Source organism: Rhinolophus ferrumequinum, chromosome 7 (genome assembly GCF_004115265.2).
Source record: "Rhinolophus ferrumequinum isolate MPI-CBG mRhiFer1 chromosome 7, mRhiFer1_v1.p, whole genome shotgun sequence".
In the NCBI taxonomy this organism is placed as follows: Eukaryota; Metazoa; Chordata; class Mammalia; order Chiroptera; family Rhinolophidae; genus Rhinolophus; species Rhinolophus ferrumequinum.
Genome location: NC_046290.1, coordinates 91140792 through 91148037, shown reverse-complemented (window position 1 = coordinate 91148037; position 7246 = coordinate 91140792). Strand labels below are relative to the sequence as shown.

Sequence of the window (7246 nt, the reverse complement as noted above, 5' to 3'; positions counted from 1 at the left end):
AAACACGGTAGGTATGCCCCAGCAGAGGGGCAGGCACAGGGTCTGAAGCAGCCTAGGAGAACTGCGGAGACCCCTGGAGGGAGGTAGGGGGTAGAGGAGAGGGGACTGGGCCTGAGCCCAAGAGGAAAAGGGAGCCCTGCAGTTGACTCCAGCCCCTGGCGAGAGACCCTCTAACCCCTCTGCTCGAGCCCTCTTACTACACCTGTGGGTAACCCCCCAGGACATGGGATGCAGGTCTTGGCCACACTATCCTGGGATGGCTGAGAGTTCTTGGGTCTGGGAGCTCAGGGATCTGTGGGTTGGCAGGTGAACACAGACCCCCATGAGCTGAGTAACCTTGGCACCCCCTGAAGGTCAGCAGAGCCAAGTGCTCACTCCTTGGCTCCCACCCCTGACTCCCTGGGTCAGAAGTCTACTGCCCTCCCCAGGACCTGACCATAGACTAATCTGCCGCAGGGACCTTGGGCAGTGCAGGCCCTGGCCTTGCCCTCTGTCCGTGTTCCATATGTGGGCACAAGAAGAGGCCCAGGGCATCCCATGTCCAGATGCGGCACCCACCCCGAGGAGGAGCGCTCTTCCTGGGAAGGACCTTCCTGGAAACCCAGGCCTGCATCAGGCCCCTGCAGAAGAGGAAGTAAACACCACACCCTATTCTTTAGACTTGCTCTTTTATTGGTAGGGAAAGTCCACAGTGGGGAGTCACCAGGGAGGGAGCAAGATGTCTGGGCAGCCTTGGTCCTCTTGGATGGAGGGCAGGGGAGAGCAGAGAAGGGCTCGCAGCAGGGGCCAGGCCAAATCCAGCAGGTCTGAGCTGACCACCTCGGGCCCTGACATCTGTTTCCTCTTGACCTGTGTGGGCTCTCTGTCTGCCACTCTCTTGTCAGATCTGGATGAAGACTGGGAGCCTTTGTCCCACTGACTGAGCAGCTGTCACCACCCTGAGCCTCTGAATGGACCTGGTGGGTTAGGAGAGAGGGGAGGCTAAGGGGAACTGCAGCAATGGCCACGTCCAGGGCGAGCGACCTGCCTCTGGGCCAAGCGGGCCCTCTCCTTCTCTGGAAGCCCCAGGGTGGTAGGGGGCAGGAGTGGGAAAAGGAGAGCCGCTCCTAGCTGGGGGTGGGCCTCTGAGTCACCTCTGTAGTGGGGTCAACGTCCTCGGGAGGGCTGGAAGTGGCTCTAGGCATTTTCAAGGCTGAATTTGTCCTTCTTCAGATTCTGATCTGTGGGGAGAGGTACTGGGATGAGAATGACCCTGGGAGAGGCTAGAGAGACACAGAGAGGGGGATTTTTTCCACTAAAAGGAACGGGCTTGAAGAGTCAGTCCCACATGTGCTCTAAACCGCATATCCCATGGCCCATCCATCCTTCCACCATTGCAGCTGATCTATGAGGTGGATCTTGACAATTCTGGAGCCTGGGAGCTGGCCCAGTGTGACACAGGGACAGGAGGGAAGCTGAGCAGCAGCACCTGACATGCCTTGGGGTCAAAAGTCATGGCCATGGCAAGTGCAGGCCAGGAATAGGCCCAAGGATGACTAAGGTCAGGGTGGAGCGCGAGGAAAGGACTGATCAGGGGTCACCAGCACACACTCGCTCATAGCAACAGTAACCAGGGCAGGCAGAAACCAGCTGTTTCCAGAATCTTCTCATTCAAGTTGGCACGAGCTCAACACCTACTCCCCAGTGCGGCAGGTAACACCCTCCTCTGCCTCCAGCCAAGAGCACCTTCCCGACCATTCCTTCTCAGCCTCCTTCAAGGTAGACACGGGGCCCTGCCTGTGCCCTCCTCTCTTCCCACTCCTGCGTTTTGCCCACAGGCCAGTCCGCCGTAGGTTTCAGACAGGCCAGAGCCTATGGCACCTCATCCTCTGTCAGCACTCACCAGCCCCCCACAACTGAGCGTGGCCCACCTGCTGCTTCTCCCTCTTGCGCCCCATCTCAGACAGTGCCCCGCCCCATCCAGGCCGTCTCCTTCCCCCAGCCTGAAAACAAGCCCTGCCCAGCACACGGGTGCTGTCCACTCCTCCCCGTCCCCACTGCTTCCACTCGGACTCATCTCCCTCTTCTGTGTTACTGCGGAGCCACTCCCTCAGTCTCTCCACTTGAGTGCTGTCCCCTCAAAGCGACCTAAATGAGCTGCTCAAAATGCATGTCTGGCCCCCTGCCTTAAAGCCCCTCCGGTGGGTCCCCCCCTCACAGCCCAGAGACCTCCATGACCTGGCTTTGCCCGCCTCACGTCCACTGGCCTGCCTATGTCTCCAAACGGGCCATGCTCTTTCTCACCTCCACGTCTTTTTTTTAAGCAAAGCCCTTTCCCTTCTCCTCACTGGGATAAAGCTTTGCTTCTCACTGGGCTGTTCGTTCATGGAAGAAAGAAGCACACAGCTTACTCACCAGCTCTTAGGCAGCACTGCCCCAGGTCCACAATGAATCAGAGAATCAGGCAACATCCTCTCTTCCCAGGTGGATTGGGCAGACTTCCAGGCATGGTCCTGTTATCCTACTCACTGTGTATGTCTGATGCCCTCAGCGGGGTGGTCTCCCAGGGCAGGAACCAGCTCTCAGCCCTCCCTGCAGCCCTTCCATAGTGTTTTTCAGGAAGAACTGGGGAGGCAGGATTTGCTCAGGGGCGGGGATAGGGTTGGAGACGTGACATGATGGTTTTCCACAGCAGCTGAGCCTGGGTCCACGAGGGAGTCTAGGAACCAGAGGAGGCTGAACACATGGGAGGCCATGGAGGGGCAGCGTTTGAAGCTGATCTCAAAAACAGAGTGGGGTTCGGGGGTCCAGACAGTGAGTGGTACAGTAGCACAAAGGTGTGGCAGAGGGAAAATGGTAGGTGTGGGCTGTCCATGGACTGGAGGAGCTGAGAAATGACTGGAGGTCATCCGCGGCTGCCCATGGGGACACAAGGTCAGGAGGCTGCAGAGGAGCTGGCTGTTGTAGCAGATGTGGGATAGGTGGGCAGGACGCACGTCACCCAAGCCACACCAGGTCTGCCCACGGTGCCTTCTTGGCCTTTCTCCACTCTCCAGCTTTGCCCCCACCCTTGCCCCAGACAAGAGGTACCTTCCCAGATGCCTGTGTTCTGGAAACTGCCAGGGATGGTTTCTCTTTGCCACTCGCAAGACACGTTATACTTTTGCCTGCCAATAGAAATACAGTGAGCAGCTGGCGGCAGGGAGGCAGAGGAGGGGGCTCAGCGAGCCCTGACACTCGGCTTCCAGAAGGGGCTACCCATGGCCAAGCCCTGAATCAGGGAGGGGCTGCCCAAAACAAAGAGCATGCCTGGGGACTTCACCATGGCTTGCCCCCGCTTCACTTCCCTCAGTGGGCCCCAGATTCCTTATCTGTGAGATGGGGACATTGGACTAGAGTCAGAGTGGCTCCCTTTGCCAACTGCTGGCAAGGGCCTGTGCTGGGCAGCATTTCATGGCAACCTTCTCAGGTGGGTCTTATCCATTTTCCAGCTGGGAAAAATGACACCAGATAGTGCTTTCCCAGTGTGCTAGTGTAGCTGTTGCTCTGTGGCAGCCAAGGTGCTTACAAACGCCATATAATTTCATTACATCATCCAGTGTCAGCACATAAATATTAGATTCCATTTCTCTGTCAAATGGGCCAGTAGCTGCCCTTTGTTGTACCCAGAGCTGGGAGGGGCCGTGTTCCTTCTGGACCTTGGCTGATGTCTCACTGCTGAGCTAGTAGGAGCAGAGACTTGGGCCTGGCCCCAGAGCTTACCTGTGCAGTTTCCTCTGGGATGGGCTAAAGAAGACAGTCAGGACAACCCACACCACCGCCAGCAGTACCAGCAGGACCCCCACACTTCCGTACACGAGGCTCTTGCTGATGCTCAATTCATAGATCTCTCCCCAGCACCACTGTGTGCCTGAGGATGGACATCTGGGGCCACACATGCAATCTCAGGGCAGGCCCCCAGCATCCCTCACACCAAGTCTCCCAAAAGAAAAAAAAAAGTCAAAGCACAGAAAACTAGCTCTCCCTTCGAGGGCAGGTGCTGGGTGCCCTCCCTGACTCCCCAAAGCTAAGGGGCAGTGCAGGGGTAAGGGGGCCTCAGGACTGCAGAGCAGGAATTCAGAGCCTAGGAGTGTCAGGTACCTCATCCTAGACACATGATGTCTACCCATCTCATCTCTAAGTAGCTGGCACCTTTATGAGCCTGTTCTCACATTCCGTATTTTGTACTTTAGTTTATAGTTTCCTGAACTTACTATCTATAGCTAGAGATGATAACGGCACCATGGCTGATGACATAGGAAAGTGAATGACAGATACAGATATATAGATATACATTTGGAAATAACTGGAATTTTTTCATGAAGGGGCTTGCTCAGTCCTAAAATGCTCATGTCTATAGTCAGTGCCTCCCCCTCCCTCTGGGGGGGGTGGGGGTGATGGGAGACCAGGTATGGGAAAGAAGGATGTAGAGGAAAGTGGAGGTAGTGCCTTTCGAGCTCCACCCACCCCGACCCTGCCCTCTTGGATGACTGTGGGGGAGGGTGTGGCCCTACCACAAGAGAAGGTGTGTACCAGCCTTAGAGGGGCCCGGCACTCACAGGCAGCGGGGCCCATTTTGCTGCAGCTGGCACTTGCCCTGGTGACAGTTTAGTTTCGACTTCATCCGCTAGGTGCACGTGGTCATGCAGGCCAGCTTCCCCTCCACCTAATCCACATAGTAGCACTGGGCATAGTCCTTTGCAGCCTCCTGAGTGCACTGCTCTGGGGTGAGGGGTGGACAGCAAGCATTAGCCTGATTAACACTCCCAGAGCCCCCAATTTTATCGCCCACACTCTACTCTCCCACACCCACCACTTCACTGAGCTGCTTACCCTGCATGTCAAAGCCCAGCTTCACAGTCTCGCTCACAGTGGTGACCTCCTCACCGAAGCACAGCACTGAGGAGGCTGCTAAGGGTGGTGGAGAAAAAACAGGGCCGGCCGGGTGGCTCAGGTGGTTGGAGCGCTGTGCTCCCAACGCCAAGGTCACCAGTTGGATTCCCACATGGTCCAGTGAGCTGCGCCCTCTACAGCTAAGATTGTGAACAACAGCTCTTCCTGGAGCTGGGCTGCCGTGAGTAGCCAGAGGTCAGCGTGAGCTGCCACGGGCTGCCATGAGCGCCTGGCAGCCAGCATGAGTGGTCGGCAGCCATTGTGAGCAGCTGACAGCCGGAGAGAGCTGCCGTGAGATGCTGTGACAGGTGACCAACTGCCTCAGCTGGGGAGGAGTGCAAGGCTCATAATACCAGCATGGGCCAGGGAGCTGTGTCCTGCACAACTAGACTGAGAAACAATGGCTTGAACCAGAGTGAGGGGTGGAAGTGGTAGAAGGGGGAAAAATTAAAAAATAAAATAAAAAATAAATGAAAAAAAAGAACAAAACAGAGATGCTGCCCTCTGCCCCTGGGGTTAGCCAGCCTCCCCTTTCTTCTATACCATGCCCTCCATACTGAGCCAAGACTACTAGGGTCTTGGCCCAACTCTAGATGCAGCTGGCCCTGTGAGCAAGCTCAGATGGGGACATCAAGGCTGGTGACAGCCTCAGCCCAGAACTAGGAGAGGCTGCTGAGAGCACGGTAGAGTCTGGGGAAGTGGACAAATCAGAAACAGTAATGTAGATAGTTAGCTTTTCCATGAAAACTGGCTGTTTGTCCAGGGACAAAGGTGGTAGAGGATAATTCACCAGAGCTTGATGTGGAAACAGGACTTCCACTGACGTGGAACAGCAGGTGACAGCTGAATCAGTGAGGTGAGACAAATCAGAAATGGCTCTGCAGACAGTGGATGCTTTGAGAAAGGCTGTGGATGTTTGCCCAGAGACCACAGTGGTGGAAATTAAATCATCAGGACCAGATGGGGAAGAACAACTTGTATTCTCAGTAACATAGAAGGCATCATGTGGAACTATTAGATTTGATGAATTTGAGGAGATTGTGGAGACAGTGATTCCACAGTAAATGATGTGGGTGTTTCTTGATAATCACCTGTAGTGGAGATCCTTCAGATCTTGTAAAGGAGGCTTCAAAGGAAATAGGTGATTTGGACAAGTCAGAAACAATAGTGTAGACAATTGACTCTGAGAGTCATGTCTGTTTCTTCCAAGGCCACACTGGAGACAGAGAGCTCACTGGGGCTTGATGGAAAAGTAGGACTTGCATTGTCCATGCTGTAGGAAGAGTAGGCAGAAAATGTTGATGTGGACATGTCTGAGCTTGTTGTCTAGAAAGTGGGTCCTTGAGGAAAAGATGTTAGTTAGTCCACCAGAAGTGGTAAAAAATTCACCTGGGCTTGATGTGGAATCAGAAATTCTATCCTCTTTGGCAACGGTGCTATCTGAGGTAGCTGTACGTTTTGATGGATCGGGGATACCTATAAAGACAGTGGATCGGTCCAGGAGGATTTTGGATCTCCATGCGGAGACCACACAGGTGATAAATACATGGTCAGGGCATGAAAGGGATGCAGCACTGCTATCATTTGTGGGAGACAAGATTCCACAGGAAAGATTTGACTTGGACAAATCAGGCGTGGTTGTGAAGACAGAGGGTAATCCAGTGTGAGTTGTAGCACTGTGTCCAATCGTCAGGGAATTGGTAGAAAATATGCTGGGACTTGAGGGAGTAGAACCTGTGTTGTAGGAAGAGACTTTGTATTTCGATGACTCTGAGATGGTTGTGGAGACAGTGGATTCCACAGAGGTAAATGTGGCTGAGAGTCCTTCACCACCAGAAGACGGAAAGGAGTCACTGGAACTTGATGTGGACACATTCTCAGTAAGGGTGGTTGAAGATGACTCTGTGGGTTGCGAAGAATCAGAGATGACACTGTGGTCAGTGAATTTGTCATTGAGTTTAGCGGCAGTCTGTCCCAGCCTGCCTGGAAGATAGCTGGTCAGCCCATGATACTGAAACAGGGCTTTACTTTTCAGGGATATAGAAAGTGACAGGAGAACCTGCAGATTTAGACAGTTTACCCATGGTGATCTAGACCTTGGTCTCTTCTGTAGAATACTATAGCTTGTCTAGAGGTCAAGGTGTTACTAGATAATTGTGATTGGCGACTTGAATTGCTAGTCACATGGCTATGAATTTTGACAAATCTGTATCGTTGTGTAGACATATATATTTCTGCCCAATATTGCCTGCACATTCCACCCCGAGCACACTGGGGCGTGTTCATGTATTTGGGCGCTCTGGCATAAATTCGAGCGGATAGTTGCTCTCACACT

The 7246-nt window shown here is 53.9% G+C and overlaps 2 long non-coding RNA genes across 2 annotated transcripts; both read right to left on the bottom strand.

Moving 5' to 3' along the window:
- Positions 1–684: 684 nt before the first annotated feature.
- Positions 685–3904, bottom strand: LOC117025004 (uncharacterized). Its single transcript, XR_004423543.1, has 3 exons — positions 2395–3904; positions 1134–1220; positions 685–956 (listed from the first exon to the last, which is right to left on the bottom strand). It is a non-coding gene; the product is annotated as an uncharacterized LOC117025004 (long non-coding RNA).
- Positions 3905–4598: 694 nt separating this feature from the next.
- On the bottom strand, positions 4599–6290 carry LOC117025005 (uncharacterized). Its single transcript, XR_004423544.1, has 3 exons — positions 6003–6290; positions 4852–4929; positions 4599–4740 (listed from the first exon to the last, which is right to left on the bottom strand). It is a non-coding gene; the product is annotated as an uncharacterized LOC117025005 (long non-coding RNA).
- Between the last annotated feature and the right edge of the window lie 956 nt (positions 6291–7246).